We start from the raw sequence: 22,899 nt of genomic DNA, 5'->3' as shown, positions 1-22,899 counted from the left end.
GAGTTCAGGATTCTCAGCCAGTGATAAGATGTTTTGCATGATATTCAGTACAGGGAAACAAATACTCCATCTAGGTCAGCGGGAAGCATTCACAGAAACTTGCACAGTTACTGTTGAAAACAAAAATAGCCAGTGTGGTTTTATATTTAAAACAATCATTTATTTCTCCTATGTCTGAACTTCAACTACAAAGAAAATGAGAGGTCTGTGGCTGTGTATCATCTCAGGCTTGAAGACCAGTGCTTTCTACCTCAACAGGTTGGCTTTAGAGTACAGACCCATCTGGCACAGGATGGGAATAAAGATCACCACTAGAGACTAGAAGCAGTGGTTCTCAACCTTCTGGCCCTTTAAATACAGTTCCTCATTTTGTGACCCAACCATAAAATTATTTTCGTTGCTACTTCATAACTGTAATGTTGCTACTGTTATGAATCATAACGTAAATATCTGATATGCAGAATGATCTTAGGCGACCCCTGTGAAAGGGTCATTCGACTGCCAAAGGGGTCGCGACCCATAGGTTGAGAACCGCTGGACTAGAGTGATGTTGGAAGATGAAGATTTAGAATAAACTCTGACAAATAGATATATGAAGTAGCTTATTCTTGCTAAGGAGTGGATGGTGTTTAATATCACAACAGAAAAAAATGGTTTACATAATTTCTCTAACTTTCATATACATATATATATATATACATATATATATACATATATATATATGTATATATATATATATGTATATATATATGTATTAGAGGACCGATGCACGAAATTCATCCAAGGAATTTGGCCCTTGCAGCCGCAGTGGCTGCCTTGGCCCTCACAGTCCCGGCTTCATCTGGAAGGTCATCCGGAAGGATGTCCGGAAGGTCGTTTGGCTGTCCGGTCTAATTAGCATATTACGCTTTTATTATTATAGATCTATGAAAAAAACATAGCATCAGAAAAGTGCTTTAGAAAAGATATATTCAGCAATGAAGGAAAGTTCTGAATTGGTGAAAAACTTTGAGAAGGCAGTTAATAGCATCAAAGCAAAGAAAATGTTTTTAGCAACTAGTTTCTAACTCTCTGACTCAGATTATAAGATGTATTGATCTCAGTTTATCTTGTAAGAGTATTTTATTTTATTTATTTATTTATTTTTGATTTTTTACAGAGAGGAAGGGAGAGAGAGAGTCAGAAACATCGATGAGAGAGAAACATCGATCAGCTGCCTCCTGCACATGCCCTTGACTGGAATCGAACCTGGGACCTTTCAGTCCGCAGGCCGATGCTCTATCCACTGAGCCAAACCGGTTTCGGCTTATCTTGTAAGAGTATTTTAAAGAAAGAAGCAGTAACATTTTGAAACAAACAATGAAAACACATTAAAAATTTTAAAATTATACATCTCCTTTCATCCCATCCTTTGTGGGAATGAGAATTCAATGTACAGAGAGAAAAGTTCAGGGTCAGAATTGAGACTAAGGATGCACTAGATGGCCAGTATAAGGTATTAGCCGTATCTTCTATTAGAAAAAGAGTTTACAGCGGCCCATGGCTTCCTAACCGGAGACTATCTTCCTCTCTGTACCTTGCAGCTGGCAGAGACCATGCAGAGAAGTTCACTCAATGAATAGATGTAAGTAAGGGTGCCGGGTCCACGCTTCCTGCAGGGAAACCCTGGCGGCCAGGTAAACCTAAGGCCTGTTTAAGTCGGTGGTGCTGCTCTGAGTAGCTCGGGTCCCTAGTTGCCTTCAGAGGGTAGAGCTGCTCTATCAGCCTGAACTGGTTAGACCAAAGGCCAGCAAACTTGTCTTGTGAAGGTTATTGCTGTTTCCCAACAGCCCTGTAGATCCTGATGTTTTGTCTTTGCTCCTACTTTCTCCCTGGAAAACCTCTCCACTCTCTCTCAGTCTATCTCTCCCTCTCTTCTTTCCTCTTTATTCCATCCATCTCAAATGCATCTTGTTTCTAAAGAATATCTTGATGTGCTTTATTGAGTATGCCCTCCTCAATATCCCATAGGCCCTTATTTATAGTTATTTTTTAAAAATATATTTTTCAATTTGAAAAAAATAATAAATATATTTTTCTTGATTTCAGAGAGGAAGCAAGAGGGAGAGGGAGATAGAAACATCAATGATGAGAGAGAATCAATGATTGGCTGCCTCCTGCATGCCCCCTACTGGGGATCAAGTCCACAACCTGGGCATGTGCCCTTGACTGGAATCGAACCCAGGACCCTTCAATTCGTAGGCTGATGCTCTATCCCCTAGCCAAACCAGCTAGGGACTATAGGCCGTTTTTTAGACCTCTGCTGAGGTTTATCCTGTTTGCTATATATTATATTTACTGTGATATTTTCTTATCTGTACCCTACATGGTAAGTTCCTCATATATAATCATTATTTCTTATTCACTTTAATCTCTATCTTCTCATATTACTATAGTGAACATAGTCTATGCCAAATCAACACATTAAAAAAAAAAGAAACAATAACTCTTAAGCTGCTACCGTGCTTTCAGTTTAAAAAAATCTGCATTTGCTCCATGAAAGAATGCTTTGGGGAAAAGAAAAGACATGCATGAATTTGCATGTGATTAATCACATGTCACTCTTTGCTTTTAAATTTTCTTCTAAGTAGGAAAAAAAAAGGAGCAGTGTATAAGTCTGAGGGCTCTATAGGGCCCCCCAAGGGCACAGAAAAGGAGGGAAAGTGATTAAAGAGGAAGTCTTTAGGGATAGAATGGGCCCAGGCGAGGAGTGGTTACCTCGGATGACTAACACTGGGAACAGGAGAAAGAGCTTGTTGTAGGGCGGAGGGAGGAAGACAGAATTTAGAAGGTGGACATCTCAAGGTCATATGTGAACGTGTGAAATATGGAAGGAGAAAATGATACATCTTAAAAATACTGTGTGAACATACACTATGTAAAGTTGGTAAGAGGCTGCAATTAGCTTCCTGACTAAAGGAAGCTGCTATTGAACACTGTGATGTACTGGACATACGGTGGAAATATATGCTACAGCTTTCTGGGTTTTAGATGTAAAGCAGATTGCTGTGCAAAATTCTGTCCAATCTGATTTACAACCAACCCCCAGAATGTAGGCCTGTTGTCAGGTTTATATATACCTAATGATTTCTCATTTCCTCACCTATGGGAAAGCTCATCAGTGAGTAAATCGGTAGAAGAAGCGAACACTATTTGAATATCACATTTTGGGAAATTGAAGGAGCTGCTGTGAACATGACACAGGCCCTCAGAAATCACCATGACTAGGGATACCACGATCAGAGGGCCATTTCTTGTGCCAAAAGAGAGCCAGGATCGTAGGGAATTCTTACAAGTAGGACAACGCTCAAGAGTGGAATTGAGCCTCTTCAAAGATATCCTTCATGTGAAAACTGCAAGGCCATCAGTGAAGAGAGCCTTCCATCCCGCCTTTCCCTTTGAAATGAATTCTCACTCCCCACACTCCCGAAGCCCCTTTTGATTCTGGGAAGTGAGGATAACCCCTAAGTTTTTCCACTAGGTTCTTCCTGGATATTCCATATTTATTTTAAAAGGGAATTAGATAATACCTGAGAATGTTCTTTGCAAAGTGTCAATTAAAATTTTAAAGGCAAGTTTTAAAAAATACCAATTTTCAGGCTACTGGGATCTAGAATATGTTCACCAAGAGGATCAATAATCATCTTTTCTTGAAAATAGTTTGGACAATTGGGATAATTTTCTTTATCAAACATTCATTTAGCATGGACCTCCTCATTTCAACTACCCATTGCCTCTTTTCAACTGTGGGCCTTGTTTTCATTGCACACTCTCCCATTTTTAAGTCACTAATGAGTCATTTTTCTCTCTGACCTAATTTTCAGTTTTTCCTCCAACTACTTTTACTGTTGTTGTAATTCAGTTTTACTATGAGCTCTACTCTATTTAATATGTATTTTATCCCAAATAATGAACCCTCTCCTTTAAGAAACAAAATACTATTGGGTTCAGGAAAGAAGGAATAATAGAGAAGATTGTGAGTTATTTGCTTCAAACATTGCAGAAGATGTATTTCATTTATTTTTATATCAACACCCTCACACTCATTCTATAACACTTCCTTTCTCTGATGTAACAGACATCCTAATTGTTCCCTTATGACTTCTTTAGTGTCCTGTCTAGATCTCCGAAATAGAAGTTCTTTTTTCATATGATTCCTTGATAATGCCTCTCAACTCTTACTGTGAAGGTCTCCCTATCCTGACAGATGACGTCCTTAAGTGGGATTGTATTAGTCAGGTGGTCAAGAGAAACAGAACCATTAGGAAAGCTAATAGAAGAGACAGATAGATGATAGATGATAGATGGTAGATGATAGATAGATAGTAGATAGATAAGGGATTGACTTACGTGGTTATGGAGATAGAGAAGTCCCTGTCTACAGTTGGGTTCAGAAAAACCAGTGATGCAGTTTAGCCTGAGTTTGAAGGCCTCAGAACTAGGGGACTTAATGATGTAATTCCCAATCCAAGAGCAGAAGACCGATGTTCCAGCTCAACCATTCAGGCATAGACAGTAACCTCTCTTCCTTTGCTTTTTGTCTTATTCAGGACTTCACAGATTGGATGATGTCCACCCACACCGGGGATAGCCATCTGCTTTACTCAGTCTACTAATTCAAATTCCAATCTCATCTGTAAACACCCTCACAGATATACCCAGAAATAATGGTTAGTTAAATATCTCGGCACCCTGTGATCTAGGCCAGTTGATACATAAACTTAACCATCACAGAGATTTTTCCAGGATGAGTCAAGCCTAGCTGCACAATATCTAGTTGACTCACAGAAGCAGTCCAGCTTGCTCTTATTTCTACTAGATTTTCCCACCTTCAGTACTTTGTCAGTATTCGGTCACTAGTTATAGCTTCATATAAGCTTTGAAACTATGGGGGATGCAGGCAAAGCTCTCTAGTGCTCTCTACTTATTGTGTGGAGTGATCCCACAAGTTTTGGTAGTTTAGCACCCATGGCCTGGAGTGAGATTGAAATTTCTTCTCATGCAGACAAGCCCAGTCTCCACCAGGGACATATATTTAACTTGACTTTTTGGGGGGTATTTTTAAGGAGTAAATGAAACATACATATTCACTCATTCATTCACTAAAATGAATAACCACTTACTACTCAGGTTCTGAGATTATGGAGATGAAAGAAGAGTTGATTTACTCCAAGTATTTACAGTGGCATGGATGAAATAGACGAACAATTATAATAAAATGTAATATATTAAAGACAGACAATATAAACAAACAAACAAAACAGAAACGAAGTCATAGATACAGAGAACAAACTGATGGTTGCCAGAGGGGAGGGGGTTTGAGAAGCTAGGTAAAAATAGTGAGGGGGCTAATAACTACAAATGTGTAGTTACAGAATAGACACAGGGGTACAGCACAGGGAATAAAGTCAATAAAATTGTAATAACTATGTTGGTACCAGGTGGATACTTGAAATATCAGGGGACAACTTTGTAAAGTATATGATTGTCTAACCACTATGCTGAAACTAATATAAAATTATATTGAATGTAACCATAATTAAAAAAATAAAATTATAAAAAAGACACAGGTATGTATATGTGAGATAACCTTTTTTTGGATACCTATTGTATACCAGGGCCTCTGAACACATATAATATTTTATTTTCCATAACTACTTCTGAGCTATATCTTATTATTCCCTTTTTTCCCAATGAGAAAACTGAGGCTCTGTAACATTAAACCTCTTGCAAAATTGATACATTGTTCAGGCTTAAGTTTATCTGGTTACACAGCAAACACCCTTTACTTTATGGTATATTACAAAGAACCACAGCCTTCCCTCTCTGTGGTGGAGAGCACCCCTAAACTGATTAAGGCCCATAAGTGAGAAACAAACAGTAATAATAATAACTTTACCTACTATTTTTGGCACACCAATGTTGTACCAATCATTATGCTGGCTTTTTACAAAAATAACTCATTTTATTCTGAAAATATCTCTGAGATATTGGCATTATCATTTCTATTTTTCATAATGGGACAATACTTCTCAAGTTCAAGTTACTTGCTCAAGTCTTATAAATAAGAGGCAGAGTTAGGGTTTGATATTAGTTCTGATGATTACAATTTATGCTTATAACAGTTTTTTAAAAAATGGTTCTTCAGGGATCTGTTTTGGCATTAAGATGGACCGGATGAATAGAGCCTGTGTGATGACAAGTAGACAATAGCTTGTAGAAATTTTAAACCATACTGCATTTCAACGCTAAAGTCTGAAAACTTTTTTTTTTCCTGGATCCATATGGATTCCTGGGCTTTCAGTGTCCCTAAAGATATGTTTTATATATTATACATTGTCAGAATAATCCAGACAATATTTACCACTAATCAACTGGTGTGGAAAATCCAACTGCTCCCCATGGGGAAGTATGCAACACTGGTTCAGATGAATATTATCAGCAAGGACCTCTAAGGTCCCTCATGTTCCTGTTTCCTCAACCAAAATTCATTCATCCATGGAACAATCTGTTCCTAAATTTGCAAACAGCTGTCCAGTAATAAACTCACTAAAATGAATAATATTCTAAAACAATTGCATGCAGTTTCACAAATGCTCCTATTGTCATTCTTCCCATCTCAGTGGTATTTAGGAGCTGTTAAGGCAGTGAAAGGGGAAAATCACATTTTAAAAATAAATGTGAACATGGTGACTTACATTTCAAGGGTCTAATCACCCTTTGAGCTCTTAAAACATCTATTTGTCTTTCTAATTTAGATTGTGTGTCTCTTGAGCTCCGAGCACATATTCTTTACGCCTGGTACAGAGCCAGGCCCATCAGTGTTAAGCAAACAATTAATCTTCATAATGATAGCCTGCAGGGGTGGTCCTGAAATCATTGAAGGGCACCTTGACATCCCAGAGAAGTCTGCTTTGAAAGTAATATATGTGTATGGCAGATGACAACTATAGATTAAGGAAAATAATTTCACTTTTTAGATCCACAGATTCCTGATCTAGAAAATAAAGGTTATTGTACTAAATGGTCAGATATTGGACTAGATATTCATGAAGGTAACCCATATGTAATCTTTTATAATCTGAACATTCTGTTAAGTTTTATACAATCACTCTACCCATATGTAATCTTTTATAATCTGAACATTCTGTTAAGTTTTATACAATCACTCTATTTTTCTGGGTTCTATTCACTTTCCATTCAGGTGTGTGCTATATACTGGAATCTCATTAGATCCAAATCCTAATATATAAAAACCCAGGGTCCGTAAGATCCAAAATGAACAAAGGCTCGACTGACTGCCACCGCTGCAGGCGCCATGACCCAGCACTGACTGCCTTAGGGGCACTGCGGATCAGGCCTGAAGAGAGGCCTGGAGAAAAAGCAGGGTCTGAGTCATAGCCTCTGTGGCAGCTGTTGATTGGCACTTGCCTCTCCCTTTCAATCGGGCCTGGCCAGCAGCTGTACCTCTCTTTCTCTCGGCCTCCTCTGGGGCTGCTGATCAGCCCCGCCCTCTGATCAGGCCCATTGATAGGGCCGGAGATGCTGACTGGCATAGAAACTGACCAATCAGAACCAAATCTGGGTGAAGTGTGAGGAGCCAATGGCTGCCTAGGAGGTGGAGCTTTTGATGCTGACTGGCATAGAAACCGACCAATCAGAACCTGATCTGCATGAACTGTGAAGGCAGAACCTAAGGTGGGGGCTGAGGAGGCGTTTTAAGGGCAACAGCTGTTTGGTGTAAGGTGTAAGAAAGCGGTTCAATTTTTTAATGACCGGTTTGGCAGTATAGTGCATATGGCTGGCTATCAGTCCAGATATAGGGATTATGTATTTTTTGCCTGCCAAGAGCATCTCCTCCTGATAAAAAAGGCTTAAATAATTTTTACCACATTTAAATAATCCTAATCTGTCTATACTGCTAAAAGGGTAATATGCTAATTAGACCGGGTCAACCGGCCATCTTCCAGACGTCCTACTTCCTTCCGGACAAAGCCATGGTGGTGGGGGCTGAGGCAGAGGCTGTTAGGGGCAATCAGGCCAGTAGGGAAGGGCTGTTGGGGGTGAGATCAGGCCAGCAGGGGAGGGCAGTTGGGACAAGATCAGGTAGGTAGGGGAGGGAAGTTGGGGGCAACCAGGCCGGCAGGGGAGGGCAGTTGGGGGTGAGATCAGGCCGGCAAGGGAGAACAGTTAGGGGTGATCAGGCAGGCAGGCAAAGGCAGTTAGGGGTAATCAGGCAGGCAGGCAGAGAGGTTAGGGGAGATCAGACAGGCAGACAGAGGCAGTTAGGGGTAATCAGGCAGGCAGGTAGGTGAGGGGTTAGGAGCCAGCAATCCCAGATTGCGAGAGGGATGTCTGACCACTGGTTGAGGTGGGATCGGGCCTGAACCAGTGGTCCCCCAAGGGGCCCCTGATTGGAGAGGGTGCAGGCTGGGCTGAGGGTATCCTCCACCCCCCACTCCCCACGCATGAATTTCGTGCACTGGGCCACTAGTGTCTTTATTTGGTGTGCCTTTATTGTTCATTTCATTTTACTAGATTAGATACTGAAGAGCAAATATACTTTCCTACAAAATGGTACCACTGTCCTAGTTTGCATGCACCACTCACAGTTTGGTCCCTATTTACTAATAGCACACAAAGCACAATTTATATATTTGGGAGGGTATAGTAGAAGGAAGAGGGGCTTGGGGTTCAAGCCTGGCCATCCTCATTTATAATGTACATATAGTGCACCTGTGTTACCGAACTTGTTAAAATATAGTGTGAAAGTATAAAGTATACACATAAATGTACCACTTAATGAGCATGGGGAGAAATATTTGAGCTCTCTAAGCTCAATTCTTTTACCTACACAATAAGGATACTAATAACGACCTCTAGGATTTTATGAGAATTAATGTATATAAATTGCCTGACATGGAGGAAGTACATAATAAAAGTTAATTTCCTTTGTTCCCTCTTCCATTTTCTTTGTATTCTTTCAGATAGCAGTCTTTTTTAGTCTGTGCAAATCTCCATATCATTTACAACACCCCCCCCCTCCCCCAAGACTAGACCTGATCCAGTGGTTCTGTTGTCATACATTTGGAAGTGGTGGGATTAACATGGTTATGTCTATAGAGAACCCATCTCTGCAGAATTATTTACACCCACACTCATACCCTGCAATTAGCCTCCATTCTGCCTGAAATCACCTTTGAACGAAGACATTAAGTACCCCTACTGAAATGCAAGGAGGATACCAAGGGTGAGTGAACCAATGAGTCTGAAGAGGTGATAGAGCCGTTCTCCTTGGAGAAATATCTGGTTGGGGGAAGAACATTGTTTCAAGCTTCTGATGTAATCCCAGTGAGAGATACTGTCAGAGTGAGTCATCATCAATTAAAGTGTGAAGAGCAACATTATAGTAGCCATAATTAAAACAGTGCGTATTTATGTATATAATTTCTGTATGAAATAATAGTATGTTCCAAGGCAATGGGTTAACTCAAGTCCCTTCAACCCATACCTAAGCTTGCCTACTATGTCTAAGGCATGAGGATTGGTGTTACAAGACTAATTCATTCTGAATAGTACTGACTGAGACAACATTAAGAGGAGAAGTTCTGGGGATGGGGATGGGGTAGAGAGGATAGGAATAGCCTTGCAATGGACAATCTATTCAGACAGGCCAACACGAGGGCAGAATTCCAGGAGGTAGAGAGCATCTGAAAGTGAGAAGCAGTCTACACATAAAGAATCCAGGTGATCTAAAGGTAAACATTACTAAATCCATAGTATTCTTTAGTCCAACCTTGGTCCAGATTCATGGCTCATGTGCTTTTTCAGAGGTAGGGAACATAATATAGTGGAAGGATGACAGGATCAGGAGTAAAGAATCTCTTTGATAAATCCTAACTCAAACATTTGCAAGATATGTGGCCTTGTGCAACTCCCTTAACCTGTCTGAGCATTAGTTTCTTAGCTGCAAAATGGCGTTAATAATTCTTATTCTGTTTCACAAAAGGGAGTTGTGAGAACAAAAAAAACCCACCCATAAATTAGAATGCTTTGGAAATGATAGGCTGTTTAAATAGCACCCATTGTTGTAGATGTTCTTAATGTTAACATCGAAGAGCTCTCTCTGGAATCCTACAGACAGTTAAAGGCTGCCACCATTTTCCTCCTTACCCTCAGAAACAAGAGAAATGCAAAGGCAGGGGAAATGCTGGTGATAACTTAGGTCTTATTTTCTGTATCACTGAATGATAGAAATAATTAGTGATTCTCTCTAATAAAAAATATTAGTTGAACACCCAATGAAGGAGATTAACAGAAAATGCCTTTGACTTTTTCACCACGTGTCCGTTATGACTTGACCTTAATATTTTGCTCATTCATTAAAGAGAACATAGACCTTCAAATATAACATTTATTGAATATTCATTGTAAAAATATGGCACTGACTTAGACACTGTGTGGGATGGGAGTGGGGTGAGGGGGTAGAGGGGTCTTGTAGGTAAAAAGGATGCCTATGAACTTTCTAGTGTTTCAATTAAGCTTGTTATAATTCCAAGCCAGACATTTGTTATGTGGCACAGATGCTCTTAGGTCCTGGAAGTAGTTTCCCCCCATAAACATCGCTGCCATCCTGACTGGGTTAAGAAATCATTGAAAGAGCGTCTACCAGGATCATTTCTGCCAGTAACTCAAGTGAGAAATGAAGGACTCTGAGAGGCAAGATGTCAAGGAAGCTGAAGCATCTTTTTTACTCATAGAGTAAGAGAATTTATACCTCTGCATACCCAGGGATAAATATTCTCCCTTTTTTTCTGCTTTCCTGTCAATAATAGAATGCTGTGCTGTTTCCTTCCATTTCCTCTTTTGTCTACACCAGACAGGAGAAGGGAATGGAAGGAAATGTACATCAAAGTGGTTACAGGGAAGATGAAAAAAAGATACTTATTGAGTTTGAGCTTGCTTAAACACCAATGAGCTGCCTTAGGGAATGTGTAGAGGGAACAGGAGGACAGACAGTAAGAAGGACATCTGAAGATACAGGTAGTAGAGAGGACACAGGGAAAGAGAAGACTCATCAAATAAGATCAAAAGACTAGGAACCAAAATGATCAGGACCAAACACGAGTCATTTTGTTGGATAATTCAGAGCTCATTCGTGTCTGGAGTGAAATAATTTTATTATTTCCCTGTGAATGGTACAGATCTCTGATTAGGTTTTCTCTGAAAGAAATGGAAGTGATGAGACTGTAATTCATAGAAAAGTCTGTACAGACAAGGTCTGTACAGATAAGGCAAAATGGTGAAGTATTTAGTGTGTGTCCTTTGTGACCAGTCCTCTTTTTTTTTTTTTTTGCAATCTTTTATGTACTTCAACAACATCTCAGATCTTTCATGCTCTTTCTCTCTCTTTCATAGAATCTATTGTAAAGAAATTGTTTTTTTTTTTCTCCTGAGGCCAGGGGTGGGGCAGAAGACAGATGAATAAATCTCATGTTAGATTTCCGTGTAGCAATACCATTGGTGAAATAAAACATTATCTTCTAAAGGAATATTTGATTGAGAGGGAAAATTGTGTAGTAAAGATAAGAATTTTAAATTTCCCTTTGAGCAATGTGATTTCCTTGAGGCTTTTTTTTTAATTGCAGAAAATGGAAGTAAAATCACTTTCTCATAGATATATTTTAAGAATTACATCAAAGAAAATTTTATACTAGAAATTATTTACTATATTATCATCATTATTGCACCCCAGCTCATTTTGGCTATAAGCACTCAACTATAACGCGCATATTCATAGTTCCTCACTCAGTTTCTGAGTGAATTTGGACTAAGTTTCAGACCTAACAGTGCGGAATGTGGAATTGTTAAAAGATTGATCTCCATTTGTCTGAAAGGAGCCCCATTAAAATACAGCCACCTCCTAATATGCACCTGATTTTACCATTTAGGGCTATCCTCTGATATGTGCCTGATTTTACCATTTAGAGAAGAGATAGTGGTAGGAGGGTCCCTAAATCTTGCCGGTTACCCCCCCCCCCCCAAGTGAGGTTTTCTATCAAGGGAATTGTACATACAAAGAGTTATACAACTCAATGAGATAACAAGTACCAATTTATTTCTGGCTGAACAAATATTCAATAGGCACTTCGGAAGACTTCCAGCATTTGAGAACCCGGCTTTGGCCAGGAGGCCTAAGTGAGGATTCTAGATTCATGTCACTCCTTAAATCTAAAATGCTGGACTGAGGAGGTCAATTCTAGCTTGACCTCCAGTCTTAGGCAGAGAAGCTGGAAAACAATGAAGTAGGGGAAGCATTTCCAGGTCATTAAAGAGCAGCTCCTACTTGACAATTCATCCTTGAGAGGCAGTGTCAGAGTCTGGCAGGTCTAATATCCCACGGACTCATGAACTAGGAAGACATCAGGGGAGACCTGTCTCTTTAATGCCCAGTTATGCATCTATCAGCAAAAGTGGCCCAATGAATGATCACATTGAAAGTGAATTTTTTCTAGAGGCAGAAGGTATAGATGGAATGTATGGAAGGACAGACAGTGGCAGAAACATGTGACAGGAGTTGTCTCTTTTATAAAAGCAGTAGAAAATTTGAAATAGTCTGTCTCAAAATCTAAGTGGATCATTAAAAAAAAAAAAAAAAAAAGAGTCAGGCTCTACACCAAAATTACTGTATAATGAAAGTTCTATCACTTTGACCCCATAACCCAGACAAGAATTTCCCTGAGTTACCACCAATTCTAAAAAAATAAAATTATGCATTTAATAAAAATAGATCTGAAAAAAATAAAGAAAATTATGAATAGAAACCACATGTGTGAGGAGTTATTAGTAATGGGAAATGAATAACAATGCATTTTTTTCTGTGCTAGGTGGCATCAAGGCACAAAAAATCAATAACAATATAATATAAAATAAACAGATGCAACAAATTAAAGCAATAGAGAGAATCCCATTAGATTGTCATTTCATGTATGGAAGGCAGTGTTGTTTATAAAAATATAAGAGATAACATTCTGGTATATATTATACATTTTAAATTATTATAATTATTATTGCATTGGTAAATAGTATTCATAGTAATCTCTAATTTTGGAGTCACCAACATATCCTTTTATTTGTATCTCTTACTTTAACAAAATATGATCAATCTATCAATTTACTCAAAGAAATATTCATGCAATTAGCATTTTGGAATTGATTTTGAATCTTTATAAGGTTATATTCTCACTTTCCAAAAGAAAAAGTATTTCTACTATATATTCTACTATATAGAGAGATGTCTGTTGAGAAAATAAATCTCCCATAGGCATGGTTTAATTTCGAATGTCAAATACCCAGACCAATTCCTAGCTGGTATTAGGAAAAATCACATCATACAAGGAATCAGCACTAACAAAGGAATAAGGGTTCTGAAGGCCATTCTCAAGGCAAGAGCAGCATTGTTGAGGGGCAGTCTCAAAGGACGGCTGATTTCAAAAAGCTGTGAAGTCTCTGCTTCAAGTGCAAGACAGAGCACAGGGCAAGGCTGATTGTCGCGTTCTAAGTGTAATGAGGGGGAGGGGAAAGTGAAAGAGCTTTTTAAGAGTTGAAGAAAAAGACCTTAAGACAGAATCAATGGAGATTAGAGCTTTTGCTTCATGGCTGTATCTGCTTTCATTCACACACATTCATGATGGAAATGAGTGACATGGTTACTTAGTGAGATGAAAGCGGCTAATTTTCCCGTTAGTAGGAAATACTGCTAAGGGTGCAAATATGAAAATATCCACTGCTTGACTCTTTCAATTCGCTCTGCTAACATGTCAGGTTTCCTTTTTGATCTTTTAAGATTTTGTTATCAATGTGAGCCACTAGCATCTAGGCATCTAGGTCAGTTCTGTTGAATTATTATTCCAATGGATTCATTCAACAAATATGCAGTGAGTACTCCTCATACATTTTACAAATATTTGTAATGACACAGCAGGGAATCAGCAGATAAAGTCCATGTCCTCCTGATGTTTATATACTAGCAGATAGGAGGGAAAAACTCAACTAATGAAGTGAACATCCATTTGTTATTGAACTTATAGGTGAGGGTTACTAATGGCTGTGGAATCAGATGGGTCTTTCTGAGATTGAAGTATGGATCACAGATAGTAAGAGCAGAGAGAAAGAGGTTTTTTAAATTACTCGGTACAAGACACTGAATTAAACACTGTAGTAGATACAGTTATAAATATTTCTGTACTTAACGAAGCTTACACTTTAAGTACACTTTATTACGTTTTAAGTAATAACGATAACTTACTGAATATTCATTATGTGCTAGGTATTACCTTAAGAACCTTGCTTATATTAATTCCTTTAAATCTTAACTACTTTATGAGGTGGTTACTTTTATTAACCCTTTACAGGTGAGGAAGCAAAGGAACAGAGGTGTCAAGTATCTTCCACAGATATCTAAACTAGCAAGCGGCAGGCCTAGGTTATGAACATAAGTTATCTGACTCTAAATCCTGCTCTCTTAATAAGAACTTTAATCTAAGAAAAAGCAACACATGTGAGTGCAAATATGCACATGACTTTAATGCAAAGAGTGATAAGTATTATAAGAGATTTCTATATGGGAGCTCAGCAGAACCACTAGGGTGTGTCACAGATCAAAAACCATTACCTTGCCCAGCAAGCATGGCTCAATGGTTGAGCATTGACCTATGAGCTGGGAGGTCAAAGTTTGTTTTTTGGTCAGGCCATATGCCCGGGTTGCGGGCTCGATCCCCAGTGGGGGGTGTACAGGAGGCATCTGACCAATGATTCTCTCTCATCATTGATGTTTCTATCTCTCTCTCTCCAGCTCTGAAATCAACAAATATACATATACCCCCCCCCCCCAAAAAAAAAACCACACACACAAAACAAAAAAAACAGATTGCCTTAGTCTATCCTTTCTAGGCTTTCTCTCCAATGCACTCTCTATAGGTAGATAATGCCAGTCTTCCCTTGAAATGAGGTGTTTCTCCTTGTTTAAAAAAAGACCCATGGCCTCTTGGCACCCACCATGGAGTCTTAAAAAGAACGGTTAAAAGCTCATGTTTCTCCTAGGAGAAGGCCATCCCTCTTTCTACACAAGATTAGGCTGCAAGAAGTCCTGCTGGTTGCACCAGCGCTATTGTTAAAATCAGCTCTGATCTAGGGACAAGGGGAACATTACTGGTTGGCATCTCGAAGTGATGCTGCAATGGATTCTGTATCACTAAAATTTAGGCAGGCTTGCATCATCATGACTCAAAAGTTTAACTTTGACTGCAAAGGGCAATGAGAAGATCTTCTAATACAATTTTCAATTATAGTAAAATGTTTGACCAATCACTATCTTCAAACACGTTATGCCTCTAGAAACAGGTTATTTGGTGAAATCTAATCTCACTGGAAAGTTCTTATGCTCTATACCAAATTGAAACTAATTTAACTAAACCATCTATGCCACACATTAATATTAAGCAATTACATTAAATGGAAGCACTGTGAATATGTTAATTGCTTTCATTAAAAAACTGATTTCCTTAATTACTTTCTAAGCAAATATTCTTTACTCAGCTATTTAAGTATTTGCAATTCTCAAATTCAATAGGTAATGGGGATGTTGATTTATATTAAATACACATTTTTAAACATCCATTTTGCATTGCAAGTTGAAAAATGTATTTACAAATCCAGAATTGAATATAATTTTAGGAGACTATTTTGATTTGAATAATGTTATAAATTTTACTGGATAAAAGTAATGTCTCTCATTTTTCATTCTTGAGTACCTCAGGCTTCTGATACCCACTTTTCCTATTCCAAAGGAAAGGTCGCTCTCTTCTCATCATTGATGTAAACTATTGTTCAGATTTCCATGGCTTCCATCTTGCTAAGCACTAAGGTAGCCCTTTAAGTTCCTGGAGAAGGAAGACTTAGAATATATATAGATTTTCCCCCTTATCTGCACAGTTTTCAGTGTATGTGACTCTGATTTCACAAAATGTATTGATTTTCTTCAAAAGGGGATTCAGTGGGTTCATGAAATATAACACAAAACATTTTCATGAATGCTCTTAGGCTTAAACATGAAAGTGTTAATTGTTCAGGATTTTTAATACAAAGCTATTTTTAGGTTCACTGCTGAACATTGTTTAACACCTAAGTGTGCAAAACATGGCTTTGGAGTCACATGGAAGAATAGAAGGGGGAGAATAAGAATCATTTAAAATAAACAATGAGGTCCAATATCACACACAAACATAGTGTTCCCCCCTTCTCTATAAAGGTCAATTCAGAAAAAAATGTTGGTAGATTGTATTCTTAAGTTTTATTTCTTCAAATTTTTCTTAACTGTTGTTGCCTGTGACTAGTTTTATTTTAAACAGATTTATTAGCCCAGCCAGTGTGGCTCAGTGGTTGACTGTCCACCTATGAACCAGGAGGTCATGGTTGGGGCACATGCACAGGTTGTGGGCTTGATCCCCTGTAGCGGATGTACACAAGGCAGCCAGACAGTGATTCTCTCTCTGTTGATCAATGTTTCTATCTTCCTCTCCCTCTCCCTTCCTCTCTGAAATCAATAAAATATATTTTAGAAAAAACCCCACAGCTTTATTGATGTATAATTGACACCCCCTAAATCAAACTCATGAAGCCATCACTACAATCAAGATAATGAACCTACCCACTAACCCAAAAGTATCCTTTTGTCTCTGGTATTCTCTCACACTTGATCTTTCCTGCCACCTCCCTTTACATGTATAGTATGTACTAATTTTGTCTCACTTCCCTCATTCAGAATAAATATTTTGAGATTTATTCATGTTATAGATAATTTAAAAAATTGTTTTGTGGTATTTCATTGATTGATATATCACAGTTTTTATCCATTCACTGATGGATGAATATTTGGGTTGTTTCCAGTTTTTGGTTATTACAAATAAAGCTGCTTTGAACATTCATATATAAGTCTTTATGTAGACATAAATTTTAATTTCCCTTGAGCAATACTTAGGAATGGAACAGCTGGACCATATGGTAGGAACACATCAAACTTTTTAAGAAACTGACAAAAGGTTTTCCGAAGTAGCAGTGCCCTCTACGTTCCCATTGACAGTGTCTGAGAATTGCAGTTGTTCCATATCCTCTCCAACACTTGCAGTCCTTTTTTAAAATTAGCCGTGCTAATAAGAGTGTAATGGTAGCTCACTGTGAGTTTAATAGGCCTTTCTCTAGTAACCAAATATATTTATCAATTTTAATGCATTTTTTAGTCATTCTTACATATTCTTTGATAAAGTGCGTATCAAAACTTTTGATTAGGATTTCAATTATTTTATTATTATTGAAATTTGGGAGTTCTTCATAGATTCTGGGTACAAATGCTTCATAAAATATGTCATTTTCAAAATATTTCCAGTCTGTGGTTTATAGTTTAATTTTCTTAAGTGTCTTTTGAAGAGCAGGGATTTATAATTTTGAGGTATATCTATTTTGAGTTAGTATATGTATATTGTATAAGTTATGAATCAAAGGTCATTTTTGGCATGTAATTATTTAATAGTTCTAGCATCATTTGTTTTAAAAATTCCTTTAGTCACTGAATTAGCCTTACAACTTTGTCAAAAGTAGGGTGTCTACATATGTGTGGGCCTATTCCTGGACTATATTTTTATTCTGTTTATTTGTCTATTTTAATATTAATATTACACTGTCTTCAATACTGTAGTTTTATAATAAATTTTGAAATAACTAAGTATGAATCATCTGGCTTTATTCTAATTTTTCAAATATATTTTGGGTATTCTCATTTTTTATATTTTCAAATAAATTTTAGAATGCATTTGTCAATTTCTTAAAAAATACCTATGTCATTTTGACTAGAATAATGTTAAATCTATAAATATATCTGGTGAGTTTGATATCTTAATAATGTTGAGCCTTCTGAACCTTAAACAAAAGCATATTTCTTTCTTTCTTTAGTTTGTTCTGTGACTATGTAATTTTGATCTTGTTTCAAGCCAGTGGTCAGGTTCTGCTGTTTTCCTTTACTTAAGAAAATATTTATATCTGGCTGGGTATGGTGCCATTTGGGGTCCTGAAAATATCAAGGGGAACACTGTCTGACCACTAGGCTATGCACCTAAAATCGGTACAAAATAAAATTTAAAGAAAACAAAAGATTTATGTCTCAGAGTAGAAGCAAAGTTGGTTGTGTCTATCTGTTTCACAAGCTTAAGACTGATTAAGGTTTCAGCTTTGTGTCCTGCAGGAGGACAGAGAGAGATCATTGAAAAACAGTGCTAGAAGTCATATTTAACAGAGGCTTCAAAGGAGAGGTATAGTGGGGTTATGGAGAAGGCAGGGACCTTTTTTCGAAATGGTCATCATCAGTACTCTGTATCCAAGAAGCACACTTTTGACCACTTGGTGCTGTTAGGGACACTTCTTTGAAGGCCTGGGCATTCTCACTTCCCAAAGATGTATAGAAATGGCAGAGCTGGCAGCCTTTGGGAATTGCGAAGGCTGAGACAATAAACACCTCAGCCTTAATTAGTGTGAACTGATGTGTGAGAATGAGAAGGGACTCCCTAATGCTCAGAACATTCGTCTTAAGAATGAGCTAGAATTTCCCACCAGCTTTTCAGTATGGAGACTTAAAGCTCGATCAAATTAATTTAAAGAAAACAAAGAAATGAAATTTTTTTTGTACTTCTGAGTTTCAATACCAAAACTGATATACAATATATTATAAGAATTGATACTAAGTTGTATGGTTTCTCTATGTGTTCTTTTGGAAATGGTGCTATATAATGTAGGCCTGTAATATGTGCTGGCCTGGGGCAGTGGGCTGGAGAGCTGGCACTTCCAAACTGAATATGTTGTCTCAGAACAGTTTTTCTTCAACTTTGTTAAAGATATGTCAACCTACTGCCTTCAGTGTTTGCCCCTCTCTTAGGCAAGGGGTGAGCTAGGTTCACTGTGACCATGATTTTGCGTTGTTTTTTGGTGTGTGTGTGTGTGTGTGTGTGTGTGTGTGTGTGTGTGTGTATGTGTGTGTGTGTGTACTACCAAGGACTCAATTTTACTTGAAAACAGATATTTTTACACCCCCCACCAACACCGAATTTCCTTTCCTGGGAGCAGCCAAAGCCATATACTAGTATATAGTAAAAGTTTAAATGTAATTTATAAAACTCCACCCCTCTCATTTCTCATACTATGGTTTTTGTTCTCATATCTGGTTATTTGTTCCAGGTGTTCTTTCTTCTTCTTCTAAGCCTGAATTAATATCAGTTAGAAATGCTTGGCCAACACTCTTAATTGGTTTTCTACTATATTTGAGCTCTGCCTTACAGATGAGCAAAGTCCTCTCTCATTTCCCTCATTTACAACGTAACAATTGAATGGTGAATGAGTTTAATGAGGTTGATTTACATTTCTATGCATCTTAATTTTGTTATCTACAAAATAGAAAAGCAGAGAGGTTTCTGAAAAGGGACTAACAACTACATCTCCAAGCTATCAGAACTGCTTATCCCAGAGGCAGACTTTGCTTAATTAATTTCACCAAGATTAACAGTGTCAAATTTGAACCCAGGCCTTTCTTATTCGTGTACATTACATTATATTCTTTACCTAGTATTTCCTTTGGTTATTATCATAGAATGCCAAGGACTATATCAATTGAGACTTACTTCTGAGGTGTAACTACGGATAGAATAATGATGTTACTGCTTTTCAATCATTGTATTAACTTGATACAAGAATGATATATCCTTACAAGTTGACCATTTTCTGAACAGAAATTATAAAGAACTATCTTCCAAGAAATTCTATCCAAAACTTTGATTAAAACAAGCATGATGACAAGATGAATTTTATACAAATAAAACTGAGGACTCAAAAAGGATGACACACAACAAAACAATGTATGAAATACTATAGATGTGCAGCTTTTATGCATATCTCCAAATTTCTACTCTCTCTAAAACCCCACCTTCTTTCCCCCTAATTAACATCCAGGTGGCAAATAAAGCTAAGCAGAGACAACTTAAAGGTTCCCTACTGTGATCGCTCCTGCTTGAATGAAGGATAAAATCAAGTACAAAATTCAGTCTCTTCCACTTTCTTCCCCAATTTTTTACTGACAGGTGTGTGGGAAAGTCCACATAGACAGGCCTTTGAGTAACTTGAAAGTTCTGTTATCAATTCTTTATCAAGAGGGAACAATATTTTCTTGTAGCCAATAAATTGATCTGGGATTCTAATCATCTCACTTGAAACAGTGAGATACTTACAATAATAAATATTTTTTTTTTGGTCTGAGTGTAAAGACTTAAAAACACACACACACACATGACTTTATAAAACACATTTTTGGAGGGACTTGTGTTTTATAGAACAGGAATAAAAAAGCAATCAACCCTGTGTTTCGAACCAGTTGCCTCGAATACCAATCTATGGTTTTGAAAGCTTTGAACGATGAAAGCTGTGATGCATACCTGTAACTGATGGGTGGTTTGCATTGACTACAGCTCTTTCAAATGATGTCCTAAATAACCTTCTAGTTATAACAGAGGCACCTGCAAAAAAAGCAGGAATTTCACATTCAATCAGAGCACAGGAGGAGAAAATTCGTCTGTATAATGGAAATAATAACCTTGGCAGGCCCGATCTTATAATATGATGAGCTCGTGAAACCCACAATCATAGGGTACCTTTAATTTCATAACATCTGGCAGAAGAAATGGTCACTCCAATCTCTAAGTGGCCTGTTAATCATCTCATTTTGTATTTACATTCATATAGTAGGCATCGTTACATGAGTGAACCTTAATTTTAGGTAATTTGTAGGTGCAGTTCTTTACAAAGTACTATAACAAAATTTCTAAAATTGTTATTCAAAGTTCTATCCTATTGCTCAGTTAGATTCCATTTAGTTGCAAAATACATGTCAAGTTGAAAGCTGTGAAATTAGTTTTTTAGTCAGTATTATAAATTATATGCCAGAAATATAGGGTCACTTTCCCTAGTCATAGCGGTGTTCAAGTGCCAAGTTAACTTTTTGAAAGCACAGTTTTTAGACGATATATAGAAATCAATACACTGCAGCAGGGCCCAAGAAACCTACAAGACTGATGCATTCCTGGTATACTCAGTGATTTCCATACAGGGTGGGCCATACAGAAGACAGACTTCACAAGGAGTCAAAACCAGATCTGAGTCCTAGCTTTGTTATTTTCATTTAAAAAATCTTGGGTGATATTTAGTGTACCAGAACCTTATTTTTTATGTACAAAATAATGATAATGCATAACATAAAAGGCTATAAGGAGAATACACCGATATAATGTACAACAAACAACTGCAGGATAGACAAGACTCACTTCTCTGCTTTACTTCATTCCCGAAAAGAACACTCAGCATCTGAGGACACAGACTGGATCGCGACTGGTAGTGAGGAACTCCTGTGTTAACATGCTCAGCCACCTGATGGTTTTACCCAGCGAGGAAGCAGGAGTGGCTTTGCTAGGACTCGGGCCAGTTTTCACCATCATGGGCTCAAACGCGCTCCTTTTAGTTAGGTAATCAGTTCTCCTCCAGGATGGAGTATGTGTACATTTGGATTGCTCTGTTTTAATTAAAATTAATTTAGACCTCAGGCATTTAAGATAAAGGTTTAATGACCAGCCCAGCTGATGAAAGTTCTCTGCAATGGAGTTTGCCAGCCAATGCTCAGGTAACAATAACTTCTGTTCCTTGGTTCCATTGGGCTCTTTTCTTTTCTCTTCTTTTCTCTTCTCTTCTCTTCTCTTCTCTTCTCTTCTCTTCTCTTCTCTTCTCTTCTCTTCTCTTCTCTTCTCTTCTCTTCTCTTCTCTTCTCTTCTCTTCTCTCCTCTCCTCTCCTCTCCTCTCCTCTCCTCTCCTCTCCTCTCCTCTCCTCTCCTCTCCTCTCCTCTCCTCTCCTCTCCTCTCCTCTCCTCTCCTCTCCTCTCCTTCTCTTCTCTTCTCTTCTCTTCTCTTCTCTTCTCTTCTCTTCTCTTCTCTTCTCTTCTCTTCTCTTCTCTTCTCTTCTCTTCTCTTCTCTTCTCTTCTCTTCTCTTCTCTTCTCTTTCCTTTCCTTTCCTTTTCTTTTCTCTACTTTTCTCTTCTTCTTCTTCTTCTTCTTCTTCTTCTTCTTCTTCTTCTTCTTCTTCTTCCTCTTCTTTTTTTTTTTTTTTTTACATAAATATGCTTTATGGACTTGTGAAGAGAGGTGATTACTGGATCCCCTAACACTATATTAATACTTTGAAAAAAGTCTCAACCCTGCTAGCCATCCTGAGGCTTTCTCAGCCCTTCTTTGGATAGGCCTGCTCCACATTTCTTGCCCTGACCGGTGGCAGAGTTCTTAAGCTTGTATGCCTGCTTTCTATCCTGCAGAGCCTGGTCCTTCTGCTTTCCCAAGGCTGGGCTCTCCCAGGCCCAGGTGCAGGCCAGCTTTGTGCGCATGCTCACTAACCCTTGCACTTGATCTTGCTGCCAGTGGGAGGCGCCCTCAGGCAGGCGAGCACGTGGTGGCGGGGCTGTGTGGGTGAGGCCTGTGGGCCAGTGGAGGGGGCCTGCAGGCCAGGTGTCCCCAGTGGCTCATGAGCAGGCCTCCCGCGGAGGCCCCTGACGCTGTCAGGAGGATCCACGACCTCTGGCTCCATCCGCTCCGAGCCCAGGCTGCTGTTCTCGCAGCGCGCAGTCTGCCCGTCTGGTTGCATAGCTCACCTCTCAGCACCTGGGTGAGGTCAGAGGGAAATGGGCGTCTAGGCAGTGTTTGTCCGTCCGTCCGTCACAGCCAGGGAG

Source organism: Myotis daubentonii, chromosome 2 (assembly GCF_963259705.1).
Source record: "Myotis daubentonii chromosome 2, mMyoDau2.1, whole genome shotgun sequence".
Classification (NCBI taxonomy): domain Eukaryota; kingdom Metazoa; phylum Chordata; class Mammalia; order Chiroptera; family Vespertilionidae; genus Myotis; species Myotis daubentonii.
This window is presented reverse-complemented; position numbering follows the sequence as displayed.